This window comes from Ahaetulla prasina, chromosome 6 (genome assembly GCF_028640845.1).
Source record: "Ahaetulla prasina isolate Xishuangbanna chromosome 6, ASM2864084v1, whole genome shotgun sequence".
Lineage (NCBI taxonomy): Eukaryota > Metazoa > Chordata > Lepidosauria > Squamata > Colubridae > Ahaetulla > Ahaetulla prasina.
Genome location: NC_080544.1, coordinates 35,919,643 through 35,941,894, shown reverse-complemented (window position 1 = coordinate 35,941,894; position 22,252 = coordinate 35,919,643). Strand labels below are relative to the sequence as shown.

Here is a 22,252-nt window from a genome sequence, read left to right as displayed (position 1 = left end):
TTTAAAAACCAGCCATTTCTTATTAGAAAGGGAGAATGAGGTCATGAGAAAAGCACACTTAGGAAAAAGGATTTTCGAGAGCAAATTATGGAACAATCCTGGATTTCATCTAAGATTAAAACAAGCTACAAGATATAGTACAGATTTACTGTGGTTCTTACTGTGTAATAATATGTAATAATATGACTGCTGACATGATATGTGCATAGACCTCATTTAGTGCCCATGATGCTGTTCACTGAATGGATTTTTAAAAAGTATTATTTTAATAAAATAATTAAATGGAAAGCTTTCTTCTAACATCATCACCATCATCAATCAACCAATGGAGCCTTCAGAAGTTGTGGGAGCTTCATCACTGGAAGTTTTCAAGAAGAGACTGGACTGCTATCTGTCAGAAATAGTATAGGGTCTCCTGGTTGGGCGGGAGGTTGGATTAGATGACCTATAACGTCCCTTCCAACTCTGTTATTCCGTAAAATCATCGTTATAGCCAAGAATGCTTTTGAGTTCCACCTACAAAAAATAAAAATGTCTTGTTTAGCAGTGTGTTCTTAGATCAGAAAAAAAAATACAAACAGAAACTCACCAGTGAGGGGTCCTTGGTACTCTCTGAGCTTGCTTGTTTTCTTGCAGATGTTTCATTACCAAACCAGGTAATGTCATCAGTACTCAGTTTGCATTCTGGTGGGATTCATGTTTTGAGACTGGCTGTACCCACAATGAGTGATTCTATGCTAAGGGCCCTCAAGCAGCCTTTACATGAGCAAACCCCTAATATGGTCTCAAAATTTCAGAAGTGCCCACTGACTTATCTGTACCCCAGTTATTTGGAGGTATTTTCTTTATAGAGAAGATTCTATGGGCCACTGCATAAATGCCAGTTTGAAAAAAGATTTGGTCCAGATTTTTCTCTTCTGATCTCCATCTATGCCTCTTTATGAGCTAAAACTCCACAACATGCAACCACTCCTCTACACTCCATTAGCATATGGATCTCCAATGTAGGTTAGTGACATTTATGCGGGATTTACGGGACCGCCTCCTGTTACCTTATGCCTCCCACCGACCCGTACGCTCTCACAGAGAGGGTCTTCTCAGGGTGCCGTCCACCAGGCAATGTCGGCTGGCGGCCCCCAGGGATAGGGCCTTCTCTGTTGGAGCACCTACCCTCTGGAACGAGCTTCCCCCCCGGTTTGCGCCAACTACCTGACCTTCGGACCTTTCGCCGTGAATTGAAAACTTATTTATTTATCCAAGCGGGACTGGCTTGATTTTAAATTTTCAAATTTTGAATTTTTAGTAATTTTATATGGGGTATTTTAGTCTGGGTCAATTTGATGGTTTTAATTTATTTAAATTAAAACCAGTGAGTTTTAATTTATCATTATTGAATATGTATTTTAACTGATATTTTAATTTTGTATATTTAATTGTTTTAATCTTGGCTGTACACCGCCCTGAGTCCTTCGGGAGAAGGGCGGTATAAAAATTCAAATAATAAATAAATAAATAAATAAATATGCAAGGCTGATGATACAAGGTAGTCCTCGACCTACAACTATTCATTTAGTGATCATTCAAAGTTGAAACGGCACTGAAAAAAAGACATGACTTTTTCACGCTTATTCTCAGCTCTCCGACTAGTGAACCCAAAACAAGGGAACACTCTTGGGAAATTTGAAATCCCCAAAGTTAAACTTTATTGGATACACAATATTGGTACTAATTGAGTGATCACATTGTCCAATATGCGCTGTCTGTGATGTATTTTTGGCATCACCTGGCAGGACAAAGTTCCAAATAGCTCAGTCTTGGAATATGCTGGAATTTCTAGCATGTATACACTACTGAAACAGTGACATCTACGCTGCTTGGACATGTCGTGAGGATGGCAGATGGTCGGATTCCAAAAGATCTCCTGTATGGAGAATTAGTGCAGAGAAAGTGCCTCAGAGGGAAACCACAGCTGCGATATAAGGATATGTGCAAGAGGGACTTAAAGGCCCTGGGAATGGACATTAACAACTGGGAAATCTTGACCTCCAACCTTGTTCAGCTTGGAGCCTCCAACCTTGTTCAGCTTGGAGGCTAAAGATGCAGCATGGCCTTCTCCAATTCGAAGAGACATTTGTTCAGCAGGCTGAGGCAAAGAGGCAGTCCTGGAACCAGCAAAATCCGGGGGCTGGGCAGGGGACAGAATGTATCTGCCCTCAGTGTGGAAGGGATTGCCACTCTTGAATTGGTCTTTTTAGCCATACTAGATGCTGTTTTAGGACCTCTTTCCAGAGCACGATACCATAGTCTTTTGAGACTGAAGGATGCCAATGTACAATGTACATTGTCCAATTATGAGACATGCTTTTGTTATGGGAACAGTCCATCTCTTTCTCAAGCACCTACAGTGGTGACTTAGATGGTTTCCATGCTCTCTCAATCTCCGCATATCTTCTTGGCATTCCATTTCCCCCTTTCTTTCCCCCAGTTCATTGGCAAGTTGAAAGCATTAGGGTTTGAAAGAAGCAAAGTCTTTCGGGTGCACTTTAAGGTTTTGGTCACTACCTTTAAAGCGCTCCATGGCTTAGGGCCTGGGTACTTACAGGACCGCCTACTGTTACCGCATGCCTCCCACCGACCCGTACTCTCACACAGAGAGGGACTTCTCAGGGTGCCGTCCGCCAAACAATGTCGGCTGGCGGCCCCCAGGGGAAGATCCTTCTCTGTGGGGGCTCCTACCCTCTGGAACGAACTTCCCCCTGGTTTACGCCAAATACCTGACCTTCGGACCTTTCGCCGCGAATTGAAAACACATCTATTTATTCGCGCGGGGCTGGCTTAAATTTTATTGGGTTTTTATTGGGTTTTTAAATTTTTATTATGAATTTTAATGGGTTTTTTAGTTTTATATGTTTTAAAGTCTTAGGCCAATGGTGTAATAAGTTTTTTAATTCGGGTTTTAATTGTATATTGTATTGTTTGTTTTATTTTGGCTGTACACCGCCCTGAGTCCTTCGGGAGAAGGGCGGTATAAAAATCGAATAAATAATAATAATAATAATAATAATAATAAAAGTGGTTCAATCTTGACACTTGCAACCTTTGCAGCATCCCCGTGGTCACATGATCAAAATTCAGATGCTTGGCAACTGACTCACATTTCTGATGGCTGAGGTTGCCTGGGGTCATGTGATCACCTTTTGCAACCTTCTGATGAGCAAAGTCAATGGAGAATCCAGATTCACTGAACAGCTGTGTTACTAGCTTTATAGCAGCAGTGATTCACTTAGCAACTGTGACAAGAAAGGTTGTAAAATGGGGTAAACTTCACTTAACAACAGAAATTTTGGCCTGCATTTTGATCATATATCGAGGACTATCTGTAAATCCTTCATTCAACGATTTATATGTAACAAATAACTCTACTATGCTGGCTGAGTTGTTGCAACAAGTCTAAAGCAAGAAGTAGTTGCGCTTATTTTTGATCATCACACTGTGGAAGAGATGAAGTCATTGTAGGCTAAGCCATTAAAAGAGGCTATAACGCATTCCTGCAGTTTGAAATAGTTTCCTTCTGTTAAACTTTTTCTGCTTCTTTAAGACACAATAAGGATTTTGGTATTGGCTACTGGTAAATCATTTTTGGATCACACCTCTCACAGTTCTTTGTCCCCAAATCTGCTGGCCAGGCATAACAGGGTTGAAGGGCATCAGCTCTGCTGACTTTGTTTTAAGAACGTCCCAACAAACCCTAAACTCTATAAAACTTAAAGGAGATACACCATTCCAAAATGTTTCCCATTTCTAGACAGGAAGGAATGAAAAACAATTATATATATACAATACACTAAATTAAAATCTGGCTAGGATGGCTGCAAACAATGTCAGCTATAACATATGGAATTGACTGATGTTGACTTTTGCTTAACACAATTCTCAGATTAATCTTTAATCTGAGAATAGGCATGTCTATTCTACTTTATCCCCATTTTCAGCCTCTTAAGAGCTCTCTTGATCTACTATGTGTGGCTTTCTAACTTCTTTGAATTCCTTGTTCATATTTTTCTGCTAGGAACATACATTCTCTACCATGTGTAATCTAATTACTATAGATCTCATTCACTCACTCCTGTCATATAATATTTTTTACCTTTACCCATGTTAAAACATACAAACATATAAACATGTCCCACCCCACAAAACCTCACAACTGTAGTGCAGTTTGAAATATCACATTTCCAGGATTTTGAACGTTTACTGCCTCAACCCCAAAGTCATTGCTTCACTTGTTCTATATTATGTTGTAGAAATAGCAGGAGTTATCAGAAATAAGTTCACCCAACCATACAGGTGGAAGGAACACTGAAGGACTCTAATCTAATCTGTGCTCAGTGTAGGATGCAATAGGGAAGATGTGTTGGACAGACCTGCACTAGGGCATCTATGAAAGATACTTCTCCAGACTCTGTTTGAAGACCTCCAAAGGATGACACTTCATCTGTTATCCTGTTATCGTGTTTACTCTTATAGTCAGAAAGTTCTAGCTGAACCAGGTGAAGTACCTGGCTGGAGTACCAAGGTCTGTGCCAAAGTCATGTTATTCTTGGAGAACAAAGGAACTCAGCACAAAACCAAGAGCACATAGGCAGAAAAGAGGAAAATGCTATAAGGTAACATGGAGATGCCATGAAGAGAGAAAGAAGAAGCAGAGAGAGGGGCAGTAGAGACTTTATTTACTTATTTATTTATTTATTTATTTATTTATTATTCATATTTGATTTCTATAGTCACTCCTTTCATACAAGTGACTCTGGGCAGCATGTACTTTACTTGCCTATATTTGTCTCTCACTCTCTCCTAATCTATTATAAAATGCAGTTCCTTCCTTCCCCCAGTAGTCTAACATGGTCCATTTTGGCTTCTACTTCTCTGCTAACATATGTAGAAGAAATGTTAAGGAGCTTGACCTTCTCAATTATTAATTTAACCCCTGTGAATTTCAGCCTTTCCTACAGTTCTTATTGGTTCCAGAAACCACCGTGCGTTCTTTGGTTATGGACTGACCCTTCCATTCTCCAGATATGTCCCTGTTTCTCTTCAGCCATTTAGAGAGCTCTGTATGTATCCGGAATACATACAGAGGGCCGGAATAGCTCAGGCTGTTAGAGCCTGTTATTAGAAGACAGTATCCTGCAATTACTGCAGGTTCAAGCCCGGCCCAAGGTTGACTCAGCCTTCCATCCTTTATAAGGTAGGTAAAATGAGGACCCAGATTGTTGGGGGGGCAATAAGTTGACTTTGTAAAAATATACAAATAGAATGAGACTATTGCCTTATACACTGTAAACCGCCCTGAGTCTTCGGAGAAGGGCGGGATATAAATGTAAACAAAAAAAACACCAAAAAACACTGGCCTGCTTAGATTCTTCCCAATTGTCTTTCTTGTACTGTAGATATTATTGTTTCTTCAGTAATAAGAAACTCATTTTGTAAGATTCCCCATCCTTTCCATGTCTTTTTCTCCTCCATGATTTCAAGCATTGGTTTTCACCCACCTTTCCTTGAGACTCATTAGAATCTGTTGTTCTGAAGTCTAATAAATTTAAATAATAAATAAATAATACGGAGGTTTGACTTGTCACAGTTTCTTCTCTCTGGAGATCACAAATTCAAGGATAGCATGATGGTTTCCCCCAAAATACTTGTATTGTCATTTCTTCAACCGATTCTTCCCCGTTAATGAAGCCTAAGTCCATGAAAGCGGATCCCCTGTTCTATTTCCCATCTCCTGGCAAAGGAAGTTGGCAGGAAGAGAGGACAAGAAATCATTTGACCTCTCAGTCTTGGCAAAATTAGATTGTCAGCAGATGTCGGGATAATTGAAGTCCTTCATTATCACTCTAACATGCCTCTTTGAAGAGCTGACTGTCTAATGGAGAAAGGCCTCATCTGTATCGTCTGCCTGCCCATGCAGTCTATAATAAACTCCCATAATGAAAGCGGTGTCACTTTTGTTTCTTTCTCCCTTCATTCTTACATAGACACTTTCAGTACTTCCATATCACAGTCCCTGAATTCTGTACGCGCCTTTCAGTCTGCCAATCATAGAGCATAATTCCACCCAATTTCAATGACGCCTATCCCACCCTAGTTGTCTTTCTGAATTAGAAGCTCGAGTTCTCAGCTTATTTTCCACCCTCTGTGCAATGGTGTAGAAACATCTGAGGTCTGGAGAGGCACCACCTGCCAGCCTTATTGTTATAGTTGCCAATGAAACTCTGAGTCCCCACCTGATCACCTGCTTCTCCCTTAGAGTTCCATTTTCTTGGCTTCAATCCTGGCTGCATCTTTAGCTCTAGATTTTTTGCCACCTTCCTCTCCCCCCCCCCCCAGTTTCATGAAGTTTCATTTCCTAACTGGTAAGATGCCTGGCAGATGCTTCTTTCTCAATTTTCATAAAATGCAACTCATATCTTCCCAGAGTTATTTACTGCATAAACTTAGCATACGGCAGTGGTGAAATCCAATTTTTTTTTACTACCAGTTCTGTGGGCGTGGTTTGGTGGGCATGGTGTGGCTTGGTGGGCATGGTTTGTTGGGCATGGCAGGGGAAGGATACTGCAAAATCCCCATTCCCTCCCCACTCCAGGAGAAAGATACTGCAAAATCCCCATTCCCTCCCCACTCCAGGAGAAAGATACTGCAAAATCCCCATTCCCTCCCCACTCCAGGGGAAGGATATTGCAAAATCTCCATTCCCACTTCACTCTGGGGCCAGCCAGAAATGGTATTTGCCAGCTCTCCGAACTGCTCAGAATTTCTGCTACCAGTTCTCCAGAACCTGCTGGATTTCACCCCTGGCATAGGGCCTTATTGCAGAATCCAAACCTTAATTGGCTACAGCATTTAGATAGCCAATTGTTAAATTCCAAGGTCTTGTTTGTCCTTCTTGAACCACATCTCTCCATGGAAAGGACGAATAAAAAGAACTATTTATATTCCTTATGAGCCATGGTGATGCAGTGGTTAGAATGCAGTACTGCAGGCTACTTCTGCTGACTGCCAGCTGTAGTTTGGCAGTTTGATTCTCACTGACTCAGCCTTCCATCCTTCTGAGGTCAGTAAAACGAGAACCCAGATTGTTGGGGGCAAGATGCTGACTGTAAACTGCTTAGAGAGGGCTGTAAAAGCACTGTGAAGCAGTATATAAGTCTAAGTCAGGGGTCTCCAACCTTGGCAACTTTAAGACTTGTGGACTTCAACTCCCAGAATTCTGGGAGTTGAAGTCCACAAGTCTTAAAGTTGCCAAGGTTGGAGACCCCTGGTCTAAGCGCTATTGCTATTGCTATTTTGCTCTCCTACCCAAGGCCTTGAGGTCTCAGGAGTCTTTCCAAGTTTCTTCTGATGGTGGCATTATATGAATCAAGAGGAAAAGTTAGAGTTTGATGGATTTCAAAAATCTTGATACTCTCACTGTTATGACCTGATACAAACCTCCCAGTAGACAGTATACTTTTGGCACTGTCATAGTGCAACTGTAGATGGCTGCTGTGATTCCTCTAAATGGAGAATCACCCAGAATCCTAATCTGTCTATTCTTTTTTGAAGTGGCTCTTTGGGGGGGGGGTTCAGTCTATAAAAGTATGTTCTACAATGTTGTCAAGGTTTGCCCAAGCTGTAGATCATCCTCTAGAGCAGGGGTTTCAAAGTCAAGGTCCATGGACTGGATCCAGCCTGTGCGGTGCTTCTGGCCCACGGGATCACTCTGGAAACAGCAAAGGACTGGCCCGCGGTGCCTCTGCACAGCTGCACATGCCCCCACCCCCACCCCAAGCTCTGTTTTTGCTGGCAGGGGGCTAGCAAAACAAACTAAAAATGAAATGAAAGGAGAAATGTTTCCCCTTTTGCATTTGAGCATGCAAGAAGGTATAGGAAAGGAGAAAGGGAAGGAAAAATAAGGAAGGAGGGGAAGGAAGAAGAAAGGAGAATGAAGAGAAGAGAAGAGAAGAGAAGGAAGGAAGGAAGGAAGGAAGGAAGGAAGGAAGGAAGGAAGGAAGGAAGGAAGGAGGAAAGATTATAATGAGAGTGAGGGAGGGTTTAAGGAAAGTTCTGCCTTAGCACTTGGCCACTATAGGTACCTCTGACACAAGTGACATCGAGCTGGCCATACCCACCCTAGCCACATCCACCCTGGATCCCCAAGGTCAAACACAACCCTGATGTGGCCCTCAATGAAATCGAGTTTGACACCCATGCCCTAGAGGGACAGCATGACATCTACCCCAAGCTCCATGGCACCAAGTGTCTGCTAATCCTCTTGCTTCTTGGATCATAGACTTCCATGTCTTTGCCTCTGCCAAAGGAAGGTTTCTCATTCTCTGGTGTTCTCCCCCCCCCCACTGCTTCTGCTGAAGACATTTGGCTCTCCTGTCTAGGAGATTCTTATTTTCCCTGGCATGAGGCAGTCTCTCAAGCCTCTTTACTTTCCTCTCCAATAAGGATACAAACGTGCCTTGTAGCAGGCATAGTTTGGGTGAATGCCAATGAGTCAGGCAAACATCATGTACATTTTGCTGGGCATGATGATGCTTGCCTTGATGTCCATGTTACTCTTTTGATGACTAGTCTAGACAACACATCCATGCAATAACTCCCCATTTGATTTATTTTTTTATTTTATTTATTTTGTCAAGCATGTATTTTATGACAGATACAAGTATAAACATAATTATAAATACTTGACAAGGATACAAATAAAAGAAAACATTAGGACAGGGACGGTAGGCACGCTGGTGTGCTTATGCATGCTTCTTACAGGCCTCTTAGGAATGGGGTGATGTCTCTAGTAGACAGTCTAAGGTTAAAGTTTTGGGGATTTGGGGAAGAAATCACAGAGTCAGGTAGTGCATTCCAGGCATTGACAACTCTGTTACTGAAGTTGTATTTTCTGCAGTCTAGTTTGGATCGGTTTACCATGAGTTTGTATCTGTTGTGTGCTCTTGTATTATTTCAGTTGAAGGTGAAGTATTCATTGGCTGGTAGGACACTGTAGCAGATGATTTTATGTACTATGCTTAGGTCAGACTGAAGACGGTGAAGTTCTAAGTTGTCTAAGCCCAAAATTTTGAGTCTGGTGGCATAAGGTATTTTGTTGCGAGCAGAGGAGTGGAGGACTCTTCTTGTGAAATACCTCTGGACTTGTTTGATTGTATTAATGTCCTATATGCAGTGCGGGTTCCAGACAGGTGAGCTGTATTCAAGAATTGGTCTGGCAAAAGGTTTGTATGTGCTAGTTTGCAGTTCAATATTACCGGAGAAGAAGCTACACAAGATTAGGTTAACAACTCTTAATGCTTTTTTAGCAATGCTGTTACAGTGAGATCTGGCACTTAGATCATTTGAGATGAGTACTCCAAAGTCTTTGACAGAGTGAGGGTCGTCTGTTAGGTCGTATCCATCCAGCTTGTATTTTGGGTTCTGATTTTTTTTTTTTTGCCAATGTGCTTTAATTGCTCCTTTGGATGAGGATTAGCCTGGATTGGAAAAAAAGAGAAGTATCTTCCCCATAGAACTGCTGTTTGTCTTCTCCATCTGCTTATTCTGTAGAAACGGAATTCCTTATATGCCTGCTTAAATTACTTCAACTAGGTCAGCTTGATCAATTCTCCAATTTGTAAGGCATTCAGGAAACTATCAGTTGCAATTAGCAATCAGTCATACTCATGACTGTCCCCCACTTTGTCTTTTCCTCTTTCCATGAGTCTTCTACATTCTGCCTATCTGTCTGTCTTTCTCTCCCTCTCTTTCTCTTTCTTTCTCTTAAGTCTAGCTACCCACTACTTTTCTCTCTCTTTCTCTCTACACACACATATATATACATACATATGGACATACACACGCATAAAACATTAATGAAAAGACTAAGAAAAATTAGAAAGAAAAAAAGATAAAAGATAAAGCACAGGGAAAAAAAAACAATATAGGTGGAAAAAGCAAAAATCATTAAAGAAGTGACTTGGGATCTTCTTACTAACGAATTCATTATTCTTCCTCCTTCTCTAAAACGACATTACAAGGTTCTCTTGTATTTCTGCCCTGTAGCAAACACTTTGAACTGATGGAACTGCACACAAATCCGCTTCTCCAAAAAGCCGGTCAGAAACCAAGAAAGACAGAGCAATTCTGCACAAGTGAACATTTCGGAAAGCACACTTTTTCCCCTCAACCTTTTGTGATAATTTGTGATTCTCAAAATGTCCTCGTCCGGGCACAGCTGTTATTAATTGCTACTTCCACCTCAGCCAGGCATCCGCTCTGTTTTGGGATCCACATGATTGGATATCTGTACTATTATCTATGATTCAGACAACACAACACATTCAACAAAAGGTGTGTGTATATGTGTGTGTGTAAGAGAGGTCAGTACTCAGCATGCCATTCAGAATAAAGGCTCTGCACAAACAAGCTGTACATCCTCAGATCTGCTGAGAACGCATCCCTTGTTTAGAAGTCAGGGCCAAAGGGAACCATTTTGATGCCCTCATTTACTGTTGACTTTGTTTTGTGTTTTATATTGTATTGTATTGTGCTTCACTTGAATAGAGTTCTGCAGACAACTTTCCTTTGTTTATTTTCCCCTGAAAGCAACATTCTCTTCCAAAGACTGCATGACCCACTCTAATACAACTTTAGCACTTTCAGAAGTTCAGACGGTTTATTCATCAGAGCACGCTCTTTAAACGAGGACATCACATCTGGCTTCATCGAAAATGCCAATTAATCTTATTTCAGAGATCATTTATTTGGCTACTTGATATTTGTTTCTTTAGGGTTGATTTTCAAGGGGTAAAGTGTGTCACTTAAAGGCTTCCATCTGCTAACCAATGGTAAAACGATCAGAGCATTAAGCTTATAAACAGATGGTTTAGCCCAGTGGTGAAATCTGAACTGGTTTACTACCGGTTCGGCGGCTGTGCATGCGCCAAATGTGAGGTGCATGCACTCGCAGTGCTGGCCAAAAGGAGTCATGGGAAGGAAGATAAGTAGAACAGCACACGGGGGTGGGGGGGTGATCAGCTGTTGTGCGCGGTCATCGGAGCCTATTTTTTTTATTTTTTAAAGCATTTTTTAACTACCTATTCGGGTGAATAGGTAGTAAAAAATGCTTTAAACGGTTAAAAAAAAAGCTCTGATGATCGTGTGCCACGGCTGTAATCGTCAGAGCCTTTTTTTTTTTACTTTTTAAAAGCATTTTTTACTACCAATTTCGGAGAACCAGTAGTAAAAAAAATGCCTAAAAAATAAAAAATAAAAGTTCTGACTATCGCGTGTCGCTCAGCTGATCATCAGAGCTTTTTTTTTTTTTTACATTTTTTACTACCGGTTCAAGCGAACTGGACCGAACAGGTAGCATTTAGCCCCATTAAAAAAATGTAATTTGGGGATGCAGCCATCCCCTTTTACATCCAAATCTTGATTTAAGAGAAGTTGTGGCTAAAAACATAGGAAAGTATGTCCTTGCTATTTCTGCTCATTAAAAGACTGAATGAAATAAAATTTTGGGTGAAATGCTTTTCTACTTCAAAAAAATGAGTGAAAGCTATCATAACTTCTGTACAAATGACAGAGTTTCAGTCTCTAATTTGGAAATGAGATAACAGATACTATTTACTATACTATGTGGGAAAGAAAAAAGATTTACAATTATATTCTTTTTGCTTTCACAACTTGCAAATACTATAGTCTTTTATTACACGGTGTAATTACATATTTCAGTCAGTAGGTGACAGCAGTCTTGGCCATCTGTTGGTGTTGAGACAATTTTAGTGGCACCAGCTAGAAACAGGGACATGGTAAATTCTATTCCTACCTTAGACACAAAGCCAGCTGGATCCTTTGGCCAGTCATTGTCTCTCAGCCCTAGGAAGAAGGGAATGGAAAACCACTTTAGAAAATGTTGCTAATTTTTTTTTAAGGTTCTCAACCTGTCGTTAGGACCATTGGGCCCTCACACGAGCTCAGTCAGGTCAGTTTCAGAGTTAGACACCTGTGGTCCATGGACCCCTGGGGTGGGTTGTGATATATCACACAAAGTCCTTGAAGAAATGTTATAATTTAAATCTTTAGTTAAGTCTTGGGGGGGGGGGTTGCTGGTGGCCACGAAAGGTATTTAAAGGGGGTCCATGGTGAAGAAAAAGTTGAGAAACACTGACTTAAGGGATTTGTTCAGGTAACTGTCAAGAGACAAGACTGACTCAAAGACACTAAAATAATTTTTAAAATGGTGGTGCTAGGATAGGGCAGCTTAATAAGAAAGAGATGTGGGATCCAAACAAGAGCATCGTAAAGATTCATGCCAGCTTCCATGAAAATGAAGACAATGGTGCTTTTACATAGTACATCCTAAGCTATAAAATCCAGCTGTCATCCAATTTAAATCATCGTAGATGACTGATCAAATTGTGTTTTAACCGATTAGTCAACCAGTTTATTAGAGAGACATGTAAATATTTCTTTAGCACTGAGGGATTCATTTGAAAAAGACGCAGGCTCTCCTTAAATTTAGTCAGTGAAATATGACTAAATATATGTATCAAAACAAAATATCTCATTGCTGGCCTAAAAACCTAAGAAATGAGTTAAGTTCATAAGCATTCATGCAGTTGAGTTCGCTTCAACAGAGATGTCATCTAAAGCAGTCAACGTTTTAAAAAACTGACTTGCCTAATTAATTAGATGAGCATTTTTAATCAACAAAAAGAATTTTAATTGATTAGTCTAACTCATCCAACGATTGAAAGTTAGAACCCCGTTTAAGAGTTCAATACAAAATTGAACAGAGGCTTCCACAACTGCTGTCCAAAAGCACCACACGCACTTTTTTTTTAAAATTTACATTTATATCCCGCCCTTCTCCGAAGACTCAGGGCGGCTTACATTGTGTAAGGCAATAGTCTCATTCTATTTGTATATTTATATACAAAGTCAACTTATTGCCCCCCCAACAATCTGGGTCCTCATTTTACCTACCTTATAAAGGATAGAAGGCTGAGTCAACCTTGGGCCTGGTGGGACTCGAGCCTGCAGTAATTGCAAGCAGCTGTGTTTAATAACAGGCTTCTTACAGCCTGAGCCACACCGCGGCCCACTTGGGATACCATTGTGTTTTTCTGCCTTGAAATGATGTTCCTCTGTCTAAAATTTAGATATTTAGATAATGTTGTTTACATTTAGGCAAGAAAAACCAAATGCACAGTACAGTACAGGTGGTACCTCGCTCAATAGTAGTAACTGTGAGAGGGATCTTGGAGTCCTAGTGGACAATCATTTAAATATGAGCCAACAGTGTGCTACAACTGCCAAAAAAGCCAACTCAGTTCTAGGCTGCATAAACAGAGGGATAGAATCAAGATCACGTGAAGTGTTAATACCACTTTATAATGCCTTGGTAAGGCCACACTTGGAAGTTTTGGTCACCACGATGTAAAAAAGATGTGGGGACTCTAGAAAGAGTGCAGAGAAGAGCAACAAAGATTATTAGGGGACTGGAGGCTAAGACATATGAAGAACGGTTGCAGGAACTGGGTATGTCTGGTTTAATGAAAAGAAGGACTGGGGAGACATGATAGCAGTGTTCCAATATCTCAGGGGCTGCCACAAAGAAGAGGAGGTGAACCTATTCTCCAAAGCACCTGAGGGTAGGACAAGAAGCAATGGTGGAAACTAATCAAGAAGAGAAGCTACCTTAGAACTAAGGAGAAAATTGTCAGAAGGTCTCAAAAGGTGATAATGTGGGACTCTGCAACTATCATCAATATGAGTCAGTTGCCAAGTTTCTGAGTTTTGATCATGTGATGCTGGAGAAGATGCAATAGTCATTAGTGTGAAAAACAGTCACAAGTCACTTTTTTCAATGCCTTGTAACTTTTTTTTATTGAAAAAGTTTTAACAAGCAAAAACATTTTCCCCTTCCCCTCCCCCACAAAACCCCTTCCCCTCCTTCCCCTCCTTCCCCCACAAAACCCCTTCCCCTCCTTCCCCTCCTCCCCCACAAAACCCCTTCCCCTCCTTCCCCGCTTCCTGGGTCAATCACAAGGTATTGTTTTTTTTTTTTTTATAAAAGTTTTATTTTTACAATCATATCAAATAATTCATCCAATGTACAGTTATATACAATTAGTCGGGCTTGCCCAGTCACCACCACCCTTTTTAACACTCTTCCCTCTTCTACCTTCTTTTACTTTCCAAACCTTCCTCTCCTTCTCTTATCTACATCCGCTCCTCCCTCCACCCTACACCTTCCTTCTCCTCTACTATCCTCTTCCTTCCTCTTCTCCTCTTTCCTACCTCCTACTCTCTTTTCTCCTCATCACCGTTCTAAAATGGTAACTATGCAGCCCCGACCCTACATTAATTATATTTCTTCAATAATCCCTGTACATTAACCATCACTCCATCTCTACCAAACCCCCCCCAATTCCCCTCCCCCTTGCGCCCCACCCCCCACCCCGACTTCCCAGAACAAAATGCAGGGTATCAAAACTAGCAATCATAATCCAAAATAATTCCTAAATTATAATCTCTAGTCACACCACACTTAGTCACAAGGTATTGTTATAGATAAACCAAACATAGAGTAAAATTTTCCCTTCTAATCCAATTAACCTCATCCAAATCTTTTCATTTCCCAACCCCCCCCCCATTACATAAAATAATACTTCCTAATTATTCAAAGGCAATCTGATATTTCTTAATCTGATATCTGTTTTGTAAATAATCAATCCATTTTTTCCATTCAATTAAATATCTTTCCTGCGTGTTGTCTTTCAAAAAAGCTGAGATTTTAGCCATCTCAGCCAAGTTAGTAACTTTCAATATCCATTCTTCTATTGTAGGTAACTCTTTTTTCTTCCAATATTGTCCAATCAACAACCTTGCTGCTGTAATGCCTTGTAATTTTGAATGGTCACTATGGGCGTGGCTTGGTGGGCACGGGAGGGGAAGGATACTGTAAAATCTCCATTCCCACCCCACTCCAGGGGAAGGATACTGTAAAATCTCCATTCCCACCCCAATCCGGAGGAAGATTACTGCAAAATCCCCATTTCCTCCCAATCAGCTGGGACTTGGGAGGCAGAGAATAGATGGGGGCAGGGCCAGTCAGAATTTTTACTACCAGTACTCCGAACTACTCAAAATTTCCGCTACCAGTTCTTCAGAACTGGTCAGAACCTGCTGAAACCCACCTCTGCAGTGACCCAGTGAATCAGAGTGGCACCTGACTTTTTTCCCAGGATTTAAAGAATGTTTCAGCCTTCTTTGCTTGGACAACAGTCCTGGCATATTTCTCTCAAGGTCGTCTTCCATACTTGGTGACTATATGAACAAATTCTCATCATCTTGAACTTTCTTTAATAATAACTCAGAGCACGTTTAAGAACATTATAATGATTCCTTTAATCCTATACATCCATTTTATCCATTATCTAGCCAAGGATAATCATTTTTTGCCATTCATTATCTACACATTTCTAAATTTCTGATTCCTGATCCTCATTTTAATAGAGCGGTTGGTCTTCATTTGATCCACTGACTCTTACTGCGGTCCACAGAACTTCTAGAAACCAGCTATGAATCCTAATGGATGTGCATACTGAGAATCTGCAGCCAGACTATTCTCAAGACTATAGGAAAATTTAATGAGAAGATTAGATAAAGTTACAGAGATTTCTGATGATTGCCAGTGTTCAGAGTTCAGTGTGTTCTGTGTTCAGTGTGTTCTGTGATGCAAGCTAGCCATCATCAGTCTCATAGGAAGTGGACAGTGGAGTAAATAGATCTTATATCTGTTCAACAGAGGATTCACTGAAGTTGTCAGAATCTGTTAGAGCTTGTGATTGTATTTCAATTCCAGGCTGACTCTACAGGGTAAGAGAAATGACTGAATGACGATATGCAGCCCCATGTCTGGTTTGCAGTCTTTAAATTCTTGGGGGCTTGGGCATCTCTTTTCTCAGCAAGCCAGATTTCAAGCATCTAGGGCATGGGTGTCAAACTTGCTGCATCACATTGCCATCACATGACTTTTGTGAGATTTTTCCCATTCACGGAGCTGGGGTGGGCGTGGCCTGTAGGTAACGCATCTGGTCCACTAGTTTGACACTCCTGATCTAGGGCATTTGGCAAAATGACCCCTAACCAACAGGTATAGCATGTAGTTGAGGTCAGAGGATGCTCCAGGCCACTGCTATAATTCTTTCTTTAGAAGTAAGTGGATGCTCTCATGGAAAGTCAAGAATAGACTTGAATCTTATTACAGGCACAAGCAACCGCTGTGATAGTGAAGATTAGCTTCTATTTGGACTAAGAATCTATATATGTGGCTCATGGTTACATTCCGATTTTATTTCTCACAACTTTTTGTTGTAACAACCTGTTTGCAATCAGCTTTTGAGGGAGGGAGTTTCAAGACAATCTATTTATAAAACAGTCCTATCTGGTCTCAGGTTTCTGCCTTATCAGCTCTCACACCGCCTCCCCCTCTCTTCTCAATCTCTCCTCCCTCCCCTTGAACCTGAAAGTGTCAGAAGCTTTCTCCCCTTCTGTTGTTTTCATTAGTTGGTGTTTGACAGCATGTTATCCCTTTGCCTGACTCTCCCCACCATTTTCCTTTTTTAGATATGAGGCAGAGGAGGAAGGTCCACATCATCTATAGTTGCAGTGAAAATGGTTTCTTGAAGACATATGTTAGTTTGGGTCAGGGTGGTCTCTGATGTAACCTTCTGAAATGACTATGAGATTTGGAGTGGGATGTGTTGCAGTGTTCTCCTTCTTCCTCCAGGGTTACTTCCGGCTGATAGATGAAGGGACATCCAACCCTAATATCTAATGGGTGGAGTTTTTAGAGTGTTGCATTTTCTCCTCACTTCCTTTAACATCTACATGAGCCCCCTGGGTAAGGCCATCTGGTAGTATGAGTTTAGGCACCATCAATTTATTGATGATGCCCAGTTATAATATCTATTTGGGGTCACCTCCTGTATAGACTATTGCAATGCATTCTATATGTGCTGCCCTTGAAGAAGACTCAGAAGTTGTAGTTGATCCAAAATGTAGCCGCATGGATAATTATGGGCATGTCTTGGTTCACTCATGTACAACTCTAGTATGTGAGATGAACCAGCTCTCGGTGGACTTCCATGCAGGGGTGAAATCCAGCAGGTTCTGACAGGTTCTGGAGAACTGGTAGCAGAAATTTTGAGTAGTTCGGAGAACCGGCAAATGCCACCTCTGGCTGGCCCCAGAGTGGGATGGGAATGGAGATTTTGCAATACCCTTCCCCTGCCACACCCACCAAGCCACGCCCACCACGCCATATCACACCCACCAAGCCACGCCCACAGAACCAGTAGTAAACAAAATTGAATTTCACCACTGCTTCCATCGCATTCAAAGTGCTGGTTATGACCTATAAGACCCTTTATAGCATAGGGCTGGGTATAACACCACTCTGTTCATTACATGAAGTTGAGAGATCCCATCTCTTCATCCGATGTAGTGCTGCTTCCTCTATTAAACAATGCCATCTAAAGGGATGCAGGAATTATGCTTCATCAGACAGTATTGCCTACCTGCCAGGTTAACTGCCAAGAAAAATTCAGCTAGAGTTCAGTTCTTTATTTCCTTACATGTAACAGACAGAATCTTGCCAGATTAAACCCTTATTATTCTCAGCCTATTAGATCCTGGAAAACTCTATGGAGTGGCTATCCTTATTCTCTTCCTCAGTCTTCTATTCAGGTTGTTGCTCCTCTTGATTCCCCTGGCCTTTCTGGAATGTGCACCCTCCTCAGAGGTGGGTTTCAGCAGGTTCTGACAAGTTCTGGAGAACCGGTAATGGAAATTTTGAGTAGTTTGGAGAACTGGTAGTAAAAATTATGACTGGCCCCACCCCCATCTATTCTCTGCCTCCCAAGTTCCAGCTGTTCGGGAGAAAATGGGGATTTTGCAGTAACCTTCCCCTGGAATGGGGACGGAATGGAGATTTTACAGTATCTTTCCCCTGTGACGCCCACCAAGCCACACCCACCAAGCCACACTCACAGAACCGGTAGTAAAAAATTTTGAAACCCATCATGATCCTCCTTCCTGGGAAACTGCTGCTTCACTGTAATCCATCACACTATTTCCTTTCCATAAGCCCCAACACACTTACCTCTGAGATTTAGATGGCCCAGACTTTCCTGGTGTGCAGAATTAAGGACTTGGCTTTCCCGCAGCCTGAATATTGGATGTTCCCATTTTGGGGTGATTGTTCCATCTGCTGGCTTTTACTGTAGACATGCATGTTTGCTTGTTTTTCACTCATTTTTATCATTACTATGTTGTATGAATTTTTTAGCAACCCAGAATCACAAGTTGATCAAATGGCCCTATTAATTGATCAATTAAATATGGGAATCTATTTTCTGATATGAGTTGCTGCCTCCCATGTTTTTCAATGTCAAATTAATCGTTCCATTTAATTAGATATTCCAGCTTTCTCATCTGTGGCAAGAGCTCAGAATACAGTGAATTTCAATTTTCCTCCCTTCTGTTTCCCAAACTAGGGTGTACAAAAGGAAAGAAGGAAGCTTGGGGTAGAATTAGTCCAGCTAGGTAAGAGAAAGCATGCAGATAAAATCTCACCTGAAGATATTTCCAGTTTTGGGTCTCTTTCTAGCCATTTCCACATTTTCCAAAGAGAATCTGACAGATGATTGTGATAGCTAAAAATAGAAGGAGCTCCATCAGTCAGTTCCTATCTTTTTCTCCATCAATCATCTGAAGCTACATCTTGATAAGAACAGATTTGTTTCATAAGCCACTGCAGTTAAGGAATGCATCCAGTTTCTGAACTTTAAAATGGTCATATTTTAAGATTCCTTTACTTTAGCAGTAGGACATGAAGAAGGTTACAGTTTATGATATGGAAATTTAAAAAAAAAGATAAATGGGAAGTGTGAACTTCCCAACTAGCCTGCAATTAATAGAACAGTTTGACATTAAGATACTAAAAACAAGGATTTCTAAAGGAGCAAGATAAAAGACTAAGAAAAAATATCCAGACTATCTTTTTAAAAATAACCCTTATTGCAAGGAACATGCATTATCAGAATCTTTGCCAATCAAAGTGTCTGATGATTTATATTCAGGATTTTCTGTCCAGCTGTTATATATTGCAATAGAGAATAAATATGCACCAAGAAAAATTCCTTGTGTGTCCAATCACACTTGGCCAATAAAATTCTATTCTATTCTATTCTATTCTATTCTATTCTATATAAATCTCCAGTAAATAAACAAGTTAAAAAAAAACTCCTTATACACAGAAGCTAGCAAATTATTTCATAGGCCAGTGAACTATTTAAACTATTTCTCGAACAGTTCTTTTTTTTTTCTTTTCTTCCTGGAACGCATTCTATAAGATTGCATTTCGTCCCAGAATTAGGCATAATAGACTGGAATAGGTTGGTGTAAGCAAAGTCACTCCGGTATTTGAAAGCTGTTGATGGTACTTATGAATTTATCATCACGCACGCAGAAAATTCTGCATAAAACAACAATTATGAAAAGCTCTAGGTGGTTTTGCCATTGATTTTGACAAGAAAAGACAGAGGTCCTTTGAGAAGGCTGCACTCAAGATCGATGTTGCTCTAAACCACTCTATAATTCACAAAGTCATGAGTTGAATTTTAAGATGTTACACACCAAGTTAATATGGAAAAAAACAGCTGTACTGGGAAATATGAGCCTATATGTGATTGTTCAATAACGCTTAGATTTCTGACTGTTCAGTTTCATTTTCAAATGATTCTGCAAACCACACTTAATTAATCCTCCCAAGTATCTAAAGAAACAGGTAATCTTGCATTTATTATTAATAATAGTTACTGTACAGTGCTCTAAGGTTAACTATAAAGGGCGAGGAGTGTAAAAGCCTGCTGTGGTTATACCTGAGAAACTCAGAAATGATTGCTTGTTAGTTTAACACCAGTTCTTTCTTGGTCTTTATTTAATCAGAACTTGTCACACATTTACGCTATCCCGCTTCTACCACCTCTAGACACGTGCAAACACATTTCTGTTTTGATGCTGTGAAAAGAGAGTGACTGGCACAAAATTCCCACCTCAGTATCCTGTGGAAAATTGAAAAGTTCAGTATTTCAGTGGTGCAAAATGCCCGGAGTGCAAACCCAGGACTTAAAAACAACTGCATCTTTTTCCAGGGATTGCACAGCTGCTGTGTGTAGCTGCCATGCAACACACTCACACAGAGGTACACACAAAGATGATGCTGACTCAGGTGCTCCATTGACTCTCTTATATACTCTGAAAGAAAGAGCTGTACAACCCGCTGTTAAAAGGTTTTACTATTTAATCCATATTAAGGGAATAACCTATTCTAGTTTTGGTCCAGGTTGTTCAATCTTGCCCTCTTTAAGACTTGTGGGAGTTGAAGTCCACAAGTCTTAAAGTGGTCAAGATTGGACACCTCTGCTTCCCTGCTTAGTCATTTTCTGTGTCACAGGGGTGCAGTGGTTAGAGTGCCATACTGCAGGCTACTTCTGCTGCCTGCAATTTGGCAGTTTGAATCTCACCAGGCTCAAGGTTGACTCAGCCTTTCATCCTTCCGAGGTGGGTAAAATGAGGAGCCAGACTGTTGGGGGCAATACGTTGACTCTGTAAACCGCTTAGAAAGGGCTGTAAAAACACTGTGAAGCAGTATATAAGTCTAAGTGCTATGCAGATCCAGATTTAATTTTAAAATGGGACAGATCTCTTTCTACCTTTGAGTCCCACCAAGCCATTTCATATATTTTCAGTTAATTTTGATCCACTAAATGATAATAGATGATATGAAAATCACCCCTATCTGTGATCTGTTCAGAACAGCAACAAGAAACAGATTGTTAGGGATTATATATGCACACATATAATACACGGCACAATTCCCTACTGCTTACAAGCAATGATGTACAACAAAGGTTTACAGGAATTCTTGCACACCTTTATGGAAATAAACTGTGGCTGTTGTTCTCAAACTGAAGACACATCAAAGCCTTCCTCAGCCATAAAAGTAGGTTACTTATGCATGCAGTGTGCATAATGGTTTTAGTAATATGGAGTTAAAGATACCTTTTGTGACTTCGCAAAAGGCAGCCTCAGATGGAGCTTCCCCAGAAAAAGCAGGAGGAGAGTTGACTGACAGGAAACAGTGGGAGGTTACAGGCCCTGGAAAAGATAGCTGAAGACCATATTGCTGGAACAGGCACAAGAACAAATCCTGTTCCAAAGATGAGAGCAGTACATAGAATCCTTGGCTTGCAAAGACAGGCACACACAGCCTGACAGCACAGCTAGCATAAATATGGTGAGGGAGATGATGCACCACCTCTGAATCACTGAACTTGAGGGAAATGTTTGGAAGCAGAAATCAAACAAGGACTGAATTCTCTGAGGGCCACCTCAGAGCCTCCCAGCCACAACTTGCTAGCATAATGTGCTCGGATCTTCAGAAATACAGACAGTCCTTGGCTTACGATCATGATTGGGATCGGAATTTCCGTTCCTAAGAAAGACAATTGTTAAGTGAGTCACATCCAATTTTATGTACTTTTTGCTGCAATTGTTAAGGAAATCACTGCAGTTGTTAAATGAATCGTGTGGTTATTAAGCGAACCGGTCCTCCCCGGTTGACTTTGTTCGTCAGAAGCTGGCTGGGGAGGGCTCAAATGGTGATCACATGACCCTGAGGTGCTGCAATTATTGTAAATCCATACAAGTTGCCAAGCACTTGAAGTCTGATCATGTATCCAATGAGGATGCTGCAACACAACGGTCGTTAGAACAAGGATAAGTCCCTCTTTCTCTTTCCAGCATTGTTGTAACTTCTTTAAATGAATGGTTGTAACTTAAGGACTACCCATAAGCATGAATCTCAGCAATCACCTTTCATGGAGCTTCAGCAGAACACTTAGTGCTTTGGGGTGCTGGACCACATTACTGTGCATTATGGACAATAACAGTCCCAAAGGTGCTTTTTCAAGAGGCAACTGGACTTTCTGGTTTTTTTGTTTTTTTTGGGAAGATGTTTTGCTTCTCATCCAAGATTCTTCATCTCTGGCTGGATGGTGGGGAATGAAAGGATTTGTACTCCTTGCAAACAGCTAGTCATTTGCATTCTTTTAGGGAGTTGTTGAGGACACCTGAGGGT

At 40.9% G+C, this 22,252-nt stretch overlaps 1 long non-coding RNA gene across 1 annotated transcript; it reads right to left on the bottom strand.

The window, feature by feature from the left end:
* Positions 1-239: 239 nt before the first annotated feature.
* On the bottom strand, positions 240-21,226 carry LOC131200387 (uncharacterized). The gene is made up of 4 exons (XR_009155604.1): positions 21,175-21,226; positions 18,685-18,764; positions 11,867-11,916; positions 240-516 (listed from the first exon to the last, which is right to left on the bottom strand). It is a non-coding gene; the product is annotated as an uncharacterized LOC131200387 (long non-coding RNA).
* Between the last annotated feature and the right edge of the window lie 1,026 nt (positions 21,227-22,252).